Source organism: Erinaceus europaeus, chromosome 14, assembly GCF_950295315.1.
Source record: "Erinaceus europaeus chromosome 14, mEriEur2.1, whole genome shotgun sequence".
NCBI classification, from domain to species: domain Eukaryota; kingdom Metazoa; phylum Chordata; class Mammalia; order Eulipotyphla; family Erinaceidae; genus Erinaceus; species Erinaceus europaeus.
In genome coordinates this window covers 52,669,623-52,686,701 of record NC_080175.1, presented here as the reverse complement: position 1 = coordinate 52,686,701, position 17,079 = coordinate 52,669,623, and positions in this window count along the sequence as shown.

The window sequence follows — 17,079 nt, the reverse complement described above, 5'->3', positions numbered from 1 at the left end:
TTAGGGGGTGTACCCCTTAATATTGTTACAATGGTCAAGTAATTCACCCAAAAATTACTTTATAGGAAGTGAGGATTGTATTGTTTTGAAACACAATTCAAGTTAAGAAGCTTGATAAGAAGACTCAAAGAAGAGGTAGTTGGAGTCTGCTATAACAGCAAGTACAGCTAGTGTAATATAGGCATATATATATATATATTTCCAGTAAAAGTTAGGCATGTTTATGAATGGCAGGAACAGGTGCATGCAGTAAAGAATATAGAACAATCATACATGGTCATACATCACATTTAAGAAAATTGCAAGGAAAACATAAGAGACATGTTTTTTAATATAGTAATAAAAAGGTCAATCAAAGATTGAGATAAGTTCCACTGACCAGACTCCACTTTTCATTTCTGTGAAGTCAGGGCTGGGGTTCCTTATCATCACAACAATATTTGTAAAGTTCTATCTCATTTCAACTAAATCAAAAACTGTAACTATACAATTTTTTCTAGTAAGAGGTTGGCACATCCTTGAAATCATAAGCTTCAGTTATTTTTACTTTTATTTTTTTTACTTTTCTTCTGAATTTTTTAGTCCACTGCCATTTTGTTAGTGAAAACGGGTGAAAAATTAGAAGAAAAAAGAGTACAAAGAGAAGAGATTATTACTGAGAAAGACTATAATTTGCACCTATACCTTTTAAAGAAATGTTACAGGGAATGGCTGTATTTTAACCATCTGGAGTACAGAAATTGACATTTACATGTACATTTCAGTAACAGAGTTATGGGATGCATACCTTGGATGAATAGCAAAAAACATCTGACTTATCACCGGGTAAATTCAATGGTCCATTAGACCACATGGATGAACCGTGAAGTCTATAAAATAGAAGGGAAATGCAAAGCAGAGAAATTGGTTCTGCTCATTATTCCTAACCAATATTATGTAACTTATCAATCTAAAGTGATGTACATCTAATTTAAATGTAAATTATTAAAACATTAATAAAACAATATTTATAAAACTTTTCAGACTAGGACAGTTGAAAGAATGATCACTAAGAACCTGTTCAATGAGAAATTCTTAAAAGGACTCATATAATTAATAATAATACATCAAACATACATTCCAATATTGAACCAACAACTAGAAAACATGAATAGGTCAGTTATAGCCAAAGAGATTTAAATAATTATCAAGAACCTTCCCAAAGACAAAAGTCCAGACACAGATGGTCTTACAAATGAATTTACAAAACGAGGAAGAGTTAATACCTAACCTTTTTAAGTTCTTCCAAACTGTTGAAGACATAGGAATACTCCTTTGTACATTCTATGAAGGTAAAATTATCCTCATACCAAAAGCATAGAGACACAACAAAAATGAAAAACTACAGATCAATAACTTTCATAAACATAAATGCTAAAAGATTGCACAAAATCTAGACAGCTGGATACAGCAGTATATTAAAAATATTGTGCAAAATAACCAAGTGAGACTTTTTCCAGGGATACACAAATAGGTAAATGCAATCAATCACATCAACAGAGGAAGAAAAAATCCATGGTTATCTCAGTACATGTCTAGAGAGCCTTTGACAAAATTAAAAATACTTTCATGATCCGAACACTACAAAAAAAAAAAAAGGTGGGGGGGATAGATGGAAAATGACTTAATCTAGTGGCGTTCATTTACAGCAAACCTACAACCAGCATAATATTCAATGGTAAGAAAGTGAAAGAAAACATTCTAACTTTTAGCAAGTAATAGATAAGGCTTCCCACTATTACCACTACTATTCAACATACTTTTGGAAGTCCTTGTCTTAACAATTAGGCAAGATAAAGGAATTAAAGGAACACCGACAGGAACAGAAGAAGTCAAACTACCACTTTTTGCAGACAATATGATAGTATGCATATAAAACCTTAAAGAGTACAACAGGAAACTCCTTAAAATTATCAGACAGAATAGGAAAGTGTAAGGCTACAAAATTAATATACAAAAGTTGATTTCATTCCTTTATACAAACATGAAGTCAGAAGATGAAGAAATTCAGATATCAGTCCTATTCACTGTAGCACCAAAAACAATGAAATATCTTGGGAAAATCCTAATACAAGAAGTAAAAGAATTGTATAATGAAAATTGCAAGTCACTATTAAAGGAAAAGAAAAAGATAATACAAAGTGGAAAGATATTCTATGTTTATGGATTGGAAGAACTGACATAATCAAAATGAATATAATGCCCAGAGCCATATACAGATTTAATGCAGTCAGCATTAAAGTCCAACCAATTTTAAGAGAATAGTGCAAAAGCTTATATACATGTATATATATATGTTATATATTATAGTATAATATATATATATATATATATATATATATATATATATATATATTCAAAAATACCTAAACTTGACAAAAGTTTTGAGAAAAAGGAACAGAACCAGACACATTCACACTTCTAGATCTCATAGTACATTGTAGGGACATTGTAATGAAAATTGTTTGGTATTGAAACCAAATAGACACACTGACCTGAATAATAGAACTGAGTGCCCAGAAATAAGCCCAGAGACCTATGAACATCTAATTTTTGATGGGCCCAAACTACTAAATGGAAAAAGGAGAATTCCTTTAACAAATGGTGTTGGGACAGTGAGCTGAAACTTATATAATAATTAAACTGAACTACTGCATTTCACCACACACAAAAGTAAAATCCAGATGCATCAAGGACCTGAGTGTTAGACCAGAAACTAGCAAATACTTAGAGGAAAATGTTGCAGAACTCTTTCCCATCTAAATTTTATAGGCATCTTCAATGATACAAATCCAATTGCAAGGAAGACTAAAAAAATAAAGAAATCAATGAGACTACGTCATTTGTGAGGAAGACTAAAAAAATAAAGAAATCAATGAGACTAAATCAAATTGAAAAATTTCTGCACAGCAGAAGAAACCACACCCCAAACTAAGAGACTTCTTAAAGAAGGGAAACCTTTACATGCCATACATCAGACAAAAGACAAATGACCAAACTATACAGAGCTCACCAAACTCAGTAACAACAACAACAAAAAAAATGACCCAATTCAAAAATGAGAAAATGATGTGAACAAAATATTTACCGAAGAAGGGATCCAAAAAGCCAACAGACATATATTAAAAAAAAAAAATGCTCCAAGTAACTGTCAAAGGAATGTTAGTAAAGATAACAATGAGATACCACTTTACCCCCGTAAGAATGGCATGCATTAGAACAGATAATAAAACCTTAACTGGAACTGGCATATTGCTCCAAAGAAAAAGACTCTGGTGGGTGGGGGTGGGGGTGAATACAAGTCCAAGAAGGATGACAGAGGACCTAGTGTAGGCTGTATTGTTATATGGAAAACTGAGAAATGTTATTCATGTACAAATATGAATTGTATTTACTATAGAATGTAAAACATTAATTCCCCAATAAAGAAATTTAAAAAAGGATAATAACAACTGTATCTACTATAAACCATTAATCCCCACAATAAAAACATGCATAAAAATATCCACAGGCAATGTAAAATAAATGCCTATTAAACAGTAAAGAATTAGAGGATGTATGAGGAAATATGACATGTAAAAAACAGGTTTAAAGTGAAATGATGGAAAACCATCATATAAGTTGATAACAAAAGTCAGGAGCAGTTATACTATCTGACACAACAAAATTTAAATACATATATTTAAATTATATATATTACATTTATATATTTAAACAAAGGTTCAGTCAACTAAAAGGAACTGACAATACTTAATAATACTGACAATATATCTTCACACCCAACAATCAGGGACATGAAAATATGTCAAGAATCTAGAGAGAAATGATAGGGTACATATATAGCAGTACAGTAATATTAGGAAATTTTAATGTGTCATCCTCACATATTGTCAGAACAACTAGGGATAAAATTTACAAGGAAAAAAGATGATTGAATGAAGAAATGAGTAGGTTGGATCTACTAGACATCCTCAGAGTTCTAGGCCCCAAGAAAGTGGAATATATGTTTTTCTCAAGTTCATATGGAACATTACCAAGGACTTACTATGTATTAAGCCACAAAGACTACATCAATAAATTCCGGAGCACTGAAATCATTCCAAACATCTTCCACAGTATTACTTAACCATCAACAACAATTAGAAAGGGGAGAGGGGACTGTCAAAATGTTGAAACTCAATTTTAACATGTTAGGGTAAAAGATAAAATCAAAGAGAAAACTTAAACAATTATGAAATAAAAAGAAATGAAGAAATTAGTTACTAGAACCTAGAAATACCACTAAAGCCCTGCTAAGAGGGAAATTCTTAGCAATACAGCCACAAATCAGGAAACAAGAAAAGCTCAAATAAATAACCTTACTTTTATACCTGAAAGGACTAGAGTTAGAATAACAAAATCAAACCAAGCTGGAGTTATATTCTTATATTACCTGATAACATCTTAGTCTGTGGCTGCTATTATCATGTCCAGGACTATGATAATACACTTACCTTCTCCTTTCCCATATCTTGGATGGAACTTGAAGGAATCTGCTAAGTGAGATAAGTCAGAAGGAGAAGGGTGAATACAGATGGCCACTTTTATAGGTGTTACCTTAAGAAGCATGGCCAGAAAAGGAAAGCACAGGGAAAAACTTTAACTGGTTAAGGTGTATTGCAGGAAAACAAAACAAAAATGACTATGTGCTAAGGTAAGATAGAAAGGAGGGCACTGGGTACCCAGAACATAATGGTGAAGGGAGACTTGGGCTAGTGGTGGGAGATGTGCAGACATCTATCATGTCAGCAACTGTCTTGTAAACCATTATTTCCTGCCAGTAAAATGACCTAGGGAAAAAATGAAGATATAAAAGAGAGAAGTATTAATTTCAGTATACAACGAAGTAAAAATCACTTACTCATTCACTTTTCTTTAATTTTGTTCACCATGTCATATGTTCCAGCATTATCATCCACTCTTGATGTCACTGAAAAAGTGGAGAATACTCTTTCTCTAATAATAAAAAGGGGCTGGTGGCACACCTGGTTAAGTGCACATGTTATAATACACAAGAGGCAGGGTTTGAGCATCTGCAAGAGGAAAGAAATCTTTGCTTGCAAGTAGTGAAGTAGGGTTACAGGTATTTCTCTTTCTCTCTTCCTCTCTATTTCCCCCTGCCTCTCAGTTTCTGGTTGTCTCTATCATATATATTTTGTTATTTATTTTTAAGAATACTCCTTGTCTACCAAAAATTATATCCCAGCACAATATGTGTATGTAAAGCCTACCTCTTTGGTAGAGATTTTGAGGAAGAAAAAGGAAATGCAAATCATGACATCCTCTGTTATGAAATTGGTGCAGTAACCAAAGTCATCTTTATACAACTTATGCTTGATTATCAGTAAGGTGAGTTACTGCTAATATTGATGTATCCTCAAGATACATAGTTTCATTAGTCACAAATTTAGGATAGTATCTATTCAAATTTTACTAAGGTTACTAGTCCCAAGCAGAGCAGATATTAGGAAGATTCATCAAAAGCCAAATTTTAGCATTTTGAAGTAATATAGAAAGCATTTCATCACCCAAGAACTTTGTAAAGAGCTTTTTTCTCATTATGGAGTTGGCAGGTGGCGGCTGGACAGAATACATGGTGAGATTGCCAATCAGCAAAAATACAGGCAATATAACATTGCATCCAATAAAATACTAATTCTGAAGAGCAAATGCCTAGAGAATGTGTGTCTGTTAGAAACTGGATTTGTATTCTCCAAAAGATTGAAAAAGATCACCAAGTAATTATAGGCTGCTATAGGCGGAGAGAAATTTTTGAATTATAATATTTGCAGATTTTAATGGTGCTATATGATTTCATGCTACTCAATTATTATAATGGCTTATTTATTTGGCATTTCAGAGAATGCCATGAAATTATTCCTATAGCAAAGAAATACTTAAGAAAATCTTTAACATCTTATAATCTTTAAATGAAATTGATTTGAGTTTTTCTGACTCTATCTTTTAACCATGTCCCTGAGCCTTTTGATTATCACAAGCTATCTAGACACCCCTACCCCATTCATCACATCCTTAACAGCAAAGTTTAACAGAGCTCAACCATAAATAACAAAGAAACTCCTAACACTATGGACATTTTATGACTTTACAAAGTACCTCCCTGGAATGTAGGAAAAAGGCCAAGCAAATTATTTCTTACCTAGAAATTTAATTTTATTTTCCTTCCATCCAGTAATCTACAAAACATTGCTTTTCAGTATTATGCTAACTACCTAATGGTAGACTACACACTGAGGAAAGCAACATAATGTACTATGCTGAGATTATATGTAATAGAAATTTTCTGACGCAGAAGTCTACAAAACATTTTCTTTCAAGGTGTTGGAACAGAATGTGACACTCAAGGCAGTGGTCATTAATCCAAGCTCTGACTCTACTATACACAGATAACCTATCAAGCATAGTCTCTCTGAGTATCAAATGCATGTTGTGAAATATATATATTATAATAATTCCTATTTTCATCAGTATTCAGCTGGTTGTGACATTTATTTAAATAACTAGTGGATATAAGAATAAAGGGAAACCATATGTAAATATATTTCTGTTCATGCCACCTTTTTTTACCTGTTTGATCTGCTGAACTTTGTTTCTTGGGGGCCCGTGGCAACTCATCTGGTTGAACATACACACCATGGGAAAAGTCCCTTGTTCCAAGCCCAATACTCATCTGGAAGGGTGAAACTTCATGAGTGACTCCACATGTGTGTGTGTGTTGAAATTTCTTTCTGGTGTATAAAATAAATTATTAACTTAAGACTTTGTTTTTCCAGAAGAAACTTGTGTCCTCTGGGTTCACTTCTACCTCTGTAGGGAAATTGTGAGGATGTGGTAGAGCCTGGCAGGGCTTGACCTGAGGGGTGTGTCTGTCCTGCTGTCCTGTTAGTCTCTCTCTCTACTGAGAGGTTGAGTGAGGGGGACATGGGAACCTCAAAAGGTTGCCCTGTCTTATAAGACTCCCTGTTTCAAAAAGCACCCTGCATTTTTCTGCCTCCAGGAGCCCGCACTCCTTTATAACATCAAGCCAGCTCCCCCTGCTCCACCCTGCATTCTTTGATATTATGGCTTGTCCTTTCCTTTTATTATCTACATATAAATCTTCTGCTTTGACTTACAAATGACTAAAGGTCTCTTTCCTAATTCCCTGCAGGGTATTATTAATCCTACCAGTTAAACCCCTAGCAACAGTTGTTAAGGAAGCCCCTACCATTCCCAGCCCTTTCACATTTCTTTGCCCCTTTCTTAACCATGTATGGTATTGTCAAGCCACTCCCATTTCTGACTTATCTCTTCCCTTTTCCCACCTGGAGAAGTGTGTGTGTGGGGGTAGCAGACCAGGAGGGTGACTCGGCCATTCATGAGTGGTGAAGCAGGAGTGCAGGTCTCTCTCTCTCTCTCTCTCTCTCTCTCTCTATCTATCTATCTGTCTCTCTCTCTCTCTTTCTCTACCTATCTATCTAGGTATCTATTTCTGTGTCTTCCTCCCCTCTCAAATTATCTTTGTCCTATCCAATAAAATTAATAAGGTTTAAATTAAGGAAAGTAAATTTTTATGAAAACTTCATATTTTTTTTCTCAGAGACTCCACTTTCTTTTTTTTTTAATTTTTTATTTAAGAAAGGATTAATGAACAAAAACATAAGGTAGGAGGGGTACAACTCCACACAATTCCCACCACCCAATCTCCATAACCCACCCCCTCCCATGATAGCTTTCCCATTCTCTAGCCCTCTGGGAGCATGGACCCAGGGTCATTGAGGGTTGCAGAAGGTAGAAGGTCTGGCTTCTGTAATTGCTTCCCCGCTGAACATGGGCATTGACTGGTCGGTTCATAATCCCAGTCTGCCTCTCTCTTCCCTAGTAAGGTGTGTCTCTGATGAGTGGCTGAGAAAGCTGTGGTATATATACACAATGGAATACTATGCAGCTGTCAAGAACAATGAACCCACCTTCTCTGACCCATCTTGGACAAAGCTAGAAGGAATTATGTTAAGTGAACTAAGTCAGAAAGATAAAGATGAGTATGGGATGATCCCACTCATCAACAGAAGTTAACTAAGAAGATCTGAAAGGGAAACTAAAAGCAGGACCTGACCAAATTGTAAGTAGGGCACCAAAGTAAAAACCCAGTGGTGAGGGTAGACATGCAGCTTTCTGGGCCAGTGGGGGGTGGGAGTGGGCGGGAGGGATGGGTGACAGACATATAAATCAGTAGTTAATTAATATGAGAGGGGGAAAATCAATTGTATGTCTCAAAGTTTCTCAAAACACAAACTGAATCTTTTTAATATATAGGCTGTGTATTTGATATGCGGACTCTCTCAAAAGCCTAGACCAAGTAGATTAGAAGCATCCAATAGCACAGCTATATACAAGATACTGGATACTGTACAGCAAACCATAACAAAAGGACTTTTCAAAGTTAACCCAATTAACAAATAATGTGATGATAACATTAACTATCGATTGTCTTTTTGAGACTCCACTTTCAAAACATCTTTGTAGCCATATAACTTCAGCAAACATAGAAAACCAATTTGTGGAGGCTTATTAAATGATGCAGAGCTCTGAAAGCAAACAGTGCCATTGTTTTTCACTAGAAGCTGTTGGATACTGCTCAGAAAGTTTATTTTAACAGCTGACACAGGCTAGGTTATATCATGGTGGCAATGTACATTAAATTTAGTGGCTTAAATAAACAAAAATTGATTTTTTATACTGGCTATATAGGAGCAGCAGGGGTTCAACTCATGATCCTCAGCAGGTAGTTTACACAGAAGTGTAATATTATCTCAAGTTTCACTGATAGGAATGATGGGAAAATCTAAGAATGGCTGGTAGGACTAGACTTTTCTATGTGGGTAGCTGCAAAGGAACAGCTTTATTATACAGCCAGTAGCAGGACAGCTGGGCAAAGTTTAGGAAAACAGTATAATATCTACTTTCACGACGTTTATGTGTGATTTTTTTTATAGAGGCAAGAAGGTAACAGAAAAAGTGAAAGAGACCACAGCACCAATGTGGCAGAAGTCAAACTGGAACCCGGGTGGCATAACATGGCAGAGCAGCGCACTGTCCAGGTGAACTATTTTGCTAGCCAGTATGATAATATCTTATATGTATCTATCATATATTATTTAATTCAAGATTGCAGTAAGAAGTTAATTAGTGCTGGCTCAAAGGATTTTATGTCATACAATGTTAAATACAATGTATGTTTGTCATAGCAACATAAATACCTAAGGTATTATATCTGCTCTCTCTCTCTCTCTCCATATATATATATATATATATATATATATATATATATATATATATATATATATATATCACAATGGGCATAAGTGTGTGTGTGTGCTATATAATGTTGCCCCAGGATAACATGCCTGCATATGCCTAGACACCAGAAAAGAAAGAAACAAATGTACAATAACTCAGAAAGCTATCAGTAAAAAAAAAAATCATTTTATCTTTTCTTTTCTCTCTAAAACATAGACATATACACATAATAACCCCCTCCCATTCCAGGGTTATCACTGAGACTCAGTGCTGGCACTACGAATCCACTGCTCCTGACAGCCATTTTTTTAATTTCTTTTTATTTCTGACAGGACAGAACAAAATTGAGATAGGAGGAGGGGAAAATAGGGAGAAACAGGCACCTACACACCTGCTTCACTGCTTGTGAAGCATTCCTCCTACAGGTGGGGATAAGGAGCTCGATCTAGGGTCCATGCTCATGGTGCTATGTGCACTTAGCTGGGTGTGCCCCTGCCCAGACTCTGAACATAGTAATCCTATTTGGAAAGATATTTATTTACATTCCCTTGCCTGACAAGCATTTGTGTTTATATTTTATGCCACATTATGAAAAAATTAATTAGTTTATTTGGGATTTAAAAGATGGAATCTAAACTTACTAATTATTAATCATTAGGAAATATTCCTCTGATTTTTTAATGTTTAAATGTAGTAGAAGATAATTATTTGTGAATGACAGTCTTCTCCAAGCGATTCAGGACAGCTTTTCTAAGATGGGTTACTTTATCACTTCTGTTATTTTGAGTTAAGGAGAATTGAGGCCACTATAGACTTAGGAGAAAATTTTCATCACTACCTTAAGCAGTCAGAAAGTGAAAACTGGGAGTATGACACAGAATTAGGACTTTTATCAGATACAGCATTAGACAGACCAAATCTCCCTGTACATCCTGGTAGATGTTTCGTCTTGAAGGCCAGGCCTCTATCCCATCCTTCAGCTCAGAATGAATATCCACACCTTAATACCAGAAAGCCCATCCAAATTAAAGCCCCAACATTACCTGTTGATAGAGTCATAAGAGAGCTGGGTGGTAGAGCATCTGATTGAGAGCACCTGTTACAGTGTGCTGGAACCCGGGTCCCCACCTGCAAATGGAAAGCTTTGAGAGTGGTGAAGCAGAGCTACAGGTGTCTCTCTGTCTCTCTCCCTCTCTACCTCCCCCTTCCCTCTTGATTTCTGGATGTATCCATAAAATAAATAAAGATAAATTTTAAAAGAGAAACACTCATAGAGGAAGGATAAGGAAGGAACACCACAAACTATTTTTTTACTCAAACTATATGCTTTTATTCTATTTTACATATCATTCATCCAGAACACAAGGAAGACAGAGTTGGCATCACATCATTTGTGAAATTACACAGTGCACATAAGGCTAGTGCCCCATGTGAGGAATGTGTTGGCTCAGCAGAGAAAAGCATTCATGAAATGCAACTTGAATGTGAACCTGCTCAAGCACTTGAAGAGCAGTCCCTATTCTCAGCTATACAACAGATATATTGTATACAACACACACACTATTTTTAAGTTGAACCATAAATTTCTTCATTGCTATAACCAATAAACATCCTACTAAGTTTACACCCCAAAACTAGTTACTCAGAATAGACTTGCATAGTCCAAGTTGACTGAAGGTTCATTAATTTAGTCCATTATTAGCCTTGGGTGAGGCTTGGAAGCAGTTTTCTGAACATACAAAATGTATAGAAACATGATTCCATATAACATGTTTGGCTGGTGTCCAATATGACTTCAGTCCATGGCACAATGACAGATTTATTGTAAATATATGTTAAGTGAAATATTTTTAAGCAAATCAGTTTTGGTTTTAAAGGAAAGTTTTTTTTTTTTCAGTTGGCATGGGAAAGCAAGTTTAATATGGCATTTTTCTTTTCCTTTTTTTTTACAGTTACAATTTTTGTTTATTTACTGATTTTTCCCTTTACTGATTAATGTTTTACATTATACAGTAAATACAAATTTGTACATGAATAACATTTCTCAGTTATCCACATAATGATGCAACCACCACTAGGTCCCCTGTCATCCTTTTCCAGGACCTGTACTCTCCCCTCACCCCGCACCCAAAAGTTTTTTACTTCAGTGCAATACACCAACTCCAGTCCAGGTTCTGCTTAGTTTTTTCTCTTCTGATCTAATTTTTCAGCTTCTGCCTATGAGTGAAATCATCCCATTGAAGGGAAGATTTGATCAATTTGATCATTATCAAAAACAGCTAGAAAGGGGCTCGGACAGTGGTGCACATAGTACAAAGCTCAATAATCCACACAAGGATCCCTGTTTGAGTCCCCAGCTCCCCACAAGTGGTAAAGCAGATCTGTAAGTATCTATCTTTCTCTCCCCTCTCCAACCCCCTCTCCTCTCTTATTTATATCTGTACTATCCAATATAATGAGGGGAAAAGAATGGTCTCCAGGATCAGTGGATTCACAGTGCAGGTACCAAACCCCAGCAAATGCTGGAAGCAAAGCAAAAAGAAAGCTAGATATAAGTAAAAACACAATTACGATAGTAAATGATCAACCTATAAGTCAAAATTGATATGTAAAGCAATATTTTAAAAGTTGATCTAAAATAGCAGTTAGTCTGACTATGGGTTCAGGATTTTATAATCACAATATATTTGCAGTTAAGAGAAGGATAAGTGAGCACAAAAACCACTAGTTATTAGGTCTTGTCTGGTAGTATACCCCATAATCTTACCATCTTGTAAACCACTGTTAAATGCAAAGTAAAAAGGTTTGAAAAAAATGTCATTGGCATGTGTATTCTCACAAAGATAGCATGTACCTCACATGATAGGAGTTGTGTGGGTAAACAATAGTTAGAGGTAGCCACCTGGTGAGAGTTAGTTGAGTTACTCAACTGTTGAGTTGACTACACCTTTATCTGAAATTATCTTTCCACATTATCCTCACATATATTACACAATTATTCTCAACTAGTTATTAAGGTGGTTTGATCAGGACTCAGGAGACGTAATAATTTTTCTCACAATAAAATATTCAAGAAGTATGATAAGAAAGAAAGACATACCTGAGGGAGGCATCTGGACATAGAACTATTTAAAATGTCAGATCAAGTAGAGGTCAGTGAGACAAGGAAGATAATAAGGGGAAAGACAGGAGGAAAAGAGACAGTGTTCACTAACTCACTGTAAAGAGGAAACAAAGACAAGTTACAGATGTAATGACTATGAACTTAAAAAATATACCAAATGGATCTGATGAAAGAAACAATAATGTCTATCAATTGTACAAAAAAATGCTAACTCTGAAAGTTCTAAGGAGACAGAAGAGAATGAATGCAAGAGTGAAAAGGCCCAGATTCTATTTAAAAATGCAAGACAAGGTAAAACACAGAGGAAACATCAGGATATGATGAATAGAAACAGAAGAAAACATCATTCTCTTTATCTTTAAAGTTCTTTCAGGTTGTATTGCATTAACCTATCAAATATTTATAATTACTCCTCATGATGTATCTATTATTTCATTTTCACATGCTCGTGAATACAAGGAGACTTTTTAGTCTATCTGGCATCACACCATCTCTCTCATTCTTTTCATCTCTTTCTCTTTTCTGATCACCTGTTACTTCTTGAAGAGAGTCAGTGACTATCAGTATTGTATCTTAAGGCAGGACAACTTTATGGTTATGAATACAAGTTCATTTTGAAGAAAAATATAGAGTTCAAATAGAAGATTGGTTCCCATATTTTAACATTAAAACAATCAGTGAAACAAGCAGAAAGAAGTATGCTACTCCAGTAGTGTTGTTATTAAGGACAAATTATAAGTGCTTAAATCAGTATTAAAAATGTAACTCATCAGATACACATGTGATAAATACTTCTTATATTACCTACAGTGACTGGACTCATATAGGATATGATGTACATCACCTGTTCATTTTCTCTAAGATGCTGACTCATGGGAATTAATGGCAAGTTTTATCAAAGTATGATTAAAGGATAGAAACATTATCAGATTCTAGAACAGAATAAGTAACTCACGTTTCTCTCTATAGAAAAAAGTACAGTATTAAAAATCAATACATCATATCTAAAGTTGGTTTAGTTATCACAGTTTATTATTTCATTACAGATTTCAAATTATAATAGTAGTAGCAATTTCAGTGTAAACACAACAGGAAGATAACCATATTCATCCAAGTCAAAAAAAGGACTGCAAAAGTTGAATAAGGGCAAGAGACTGGCATACTTTAATGTTGATTCTTTAGTCACTATCAGGCCACCCCATCAGCTGGGCCCCTATTCGGAGAGTCCTGAGACTCCCAAACAGACATGATGGGCCTAGACCTCAAATAAACCCCTTTCAGGCCTAGACCTTAAATAAACCCCTTTCACCTTGTTACCAGTCATCTCTATCAGGAACAACAAAATAGACCCCTTTGTAGGCCCTCCATGGGACCTTGCTCTCAGCTTGTATCAACAACTGTAGAGAATGTTCCATCCTCTGAAGGGAGGAATGACAACATAATCTATGCTACACGTGAGGAAGATGGGTCAATATTGGGGCAGCTTAGAATGTTCCCACTCATGACCACAGAATGTGAGCTCAGATCTACAGGGATTCAGAGGTCACATAGGCTCTTAAGCTGAATATGGGCCCCAGATCAGATCAAATTGATGGGGTTTACAGTCAACAATATTCATACACCTTTCCCACTTTAGGGAGCTACTCTCTTCCCTGATCCAGCTTTTTGGTCCTTCTGCCAGACATAACATCATCTCCCCCAGACAACAACTTGGATCCACTGGAATATCAGATTTCAGACTCAGGGAAGAAAACAAACAAACAACAACAACAAAAACCACTAGTATACCCCCAGGCCCTTTGGAATTTAACTAAAATATCCCTACTAGTTGTCTAAAAAATGTATACGCCCAACTCTTCATCTGCACTATTCCAGCTTTTATGTTGATGACTGATCAAAAATTTGTTTGGCTTTGTGTGTTAACTCTCTTTTCAGCCACCAGGTTCCAGATGCTAGCATGATGCCGACCAGACTTCCCCGACAGACAACCCCACCAGTGTGTTCTGGTGCTCTGCTTCCCCAGAGACCCACCCTACTAGGGAAAGAGAGAGACAGGCTGGGAGTATTGACTTGTTAATGTCCATGTTCAGCGGGGAAGCACTTACAGAAGCCAGACCTTCAACCTTTTGCATCCCACAATGACCTTGGATCCATACTCCCAGAGGGTTAAAGAATAAGAAAGCTGGGCAGAGGCAAGATGGTGACTGGAAAGTAGCAGCACCCGTGGGCTCTGACATCAACTGCTAGAAAGCCTTGAAGTCCTGGCCTTCAGGAGGACAAGCAAGGAGGCATCCTAAAGATAGACCAGGGACATTATTATAATTCAATTTGGGATAAAAATTTGAGCAAAAAGAAAGGAAATTTCTTGATTTTTTCTCTCAGCCCCCCTCTCCCCAAAACCAGACCCCTGGGGTAGGGAGCTGCTGCTGGCAGGCTCCAAGTAGAGCTCCTTTCTTTACCAACATTCATGGCCCACCTGGGTGCCATTAAACCCTGCTTCCAAATTTCTAGGCTATTTCTGTTGTTCCTCTGAGTAAGGGACTTAGACCCATTCAAGTGACAATTAACTAAGCAAGCAAGCCTCACCCAGCCTGAGAAAGACTGAAATTTTTTTTTTCTTTTTTCCCCCATTTGTTTTGTATTGTGTTTTCTTTCTCAATCAGTTGTCTAGAATAAATGTACCTAGGCTAACAGGGAGCTGTCCAAGCTGTAGACCCACTGCTTGGGCTTTTTACTCTGTTCTATTTTACAAATACTATTATATATACATGCATATCCCTTCACCCCCAGGTGACCAAAATTAACTCTTAGTATACTTTTCATTGCTAGACAACAAGAATTATCACCCACTGTGAGAGAAATTTGTCTCACTTCTCATACCTTCTCTATACACTATCGCCTTTCTCCCACCTCCGAGCTAATTAAAAAAAAAAAAAAAATATATATATATATATATATATATATATCTCTGCTTTCACTGCTTTTTTTCTGTTTCCTTCTTTTCTTTTTTCTTTTCTCTCTTCCCCCCCCATTTTCCTTTCTCCCTTCTTCCTTCCTCTGTCTTCTGAATTCACTGATACTTATTTGTGAACTATTTCAGGGAAAAAGTCTGACTCAGAGCAAACTCTCTTTGTCTGTGTCTCTGCTCTACTTCCCCTTCCCTCTTCCTACCCCTAGAATCTACAGTGAACAGTAAATTTGCATATTTGTCTATTCCTGCTATCCCTTTCTTACTTTCTCTTTCTTTTTCATTTGGATTTGGTTGTTATTTTTTCTTGAACTGGAGACATTGTGGGACTAACTGGTACTGGTTAAACTACTTCAGTCATTGCTTTAGTTACTATTGTAATTTTTGAGGGTGGTGATTGCATTTGTCATAAAGGTATTTAGTATAGTGTGACTTGTACATAAAACAAAGCAACTGAGGAACAACAGAACATAAAAATAAAAAACACATTTTAAATAGGTAGACCAAGAGAAAATAAAACTGCTAATACAATGAATGAAGACAAGAGCCTAGAAGAAACTACAAATCAGCCAGAAGTAAACATAGATAAGAAAAGCATGAAAGCAATAATAAATTTATTAATCACAGAAATGAAAATAACTTTGGAGGAAAGAAATAGCAGTATTAGGGAAACAACAAATGAGACCCTCAAGGGCAATACTAACTACCTTGAGGCAATTAGAGAACTGAAAGCTGAAATAGCTGTAATGAAGAAAGCAGCCAATGGAAGGGAAAACAGACTAGCAGAAGCAGAAAACAGAATTAGCCAGACAGAGGATGAGCTAGAGAAAACTATGAAAGATGTGAAAGAGATCAAAAGAGATTGAGATACACTGAAAACAACAGCAGAGACATATGGGATGATCTCAAAAGAAGTAACATTCATATAATTGGCCTGCTAGAGGAAGAAAGAGAGGAAGGGGAAGCAAGCATTCTAGAGGAAATTATAGAATAAAACTTCCCAGACCTGAACAACTGAAAGGACATTAAGATCCAAGAGGCTCAGAGATTCCCAAACAGAATCAACCCAGACCTGAAGACACCAAGACACATCATAGTCACAATGAAAAGAAGTAAGGAGAGGGTCGGGCGGTGGCGCAGTGGGTTAAGCGCATGTGGCGCAAAGCGCAGGGACCAGCGTAAGGATCCTGGTTCAAGACCCCGGCTCCCCACCTCCAGGGGAGTCGCTTCACAGGCGGTGAAGCAGGTCTGCAGGTGTCTATCTTTCTCTCCCCTTCTCTGTCTTCCCCTCCTCTCTCCATTTCTCTCTGTCCTATCCAACAGCGAATTGCGTCAACAAGGACAATAATAATAACCACAACGAAGCTTCAACAAGGACAACAAAAGGGGGAAAAAATGGCCTCCAGGAGCAGTGGATTCATGGTGCAGGCACCGAGCCCAGCAATAACCCTGGAGGAGGGGGAAAAAAAAAAAAGAAAAGAAGTAAGGATGAAGAAAGGATCCTAAAGGCTGCAAGAGAAAACCAAAAAAAAAAAAAAAAAAAAATCACATACAGGGGAAAACCTATAAGACTATCAGCAGACTTCTCTACCCAAACTCTAAAGGCCAG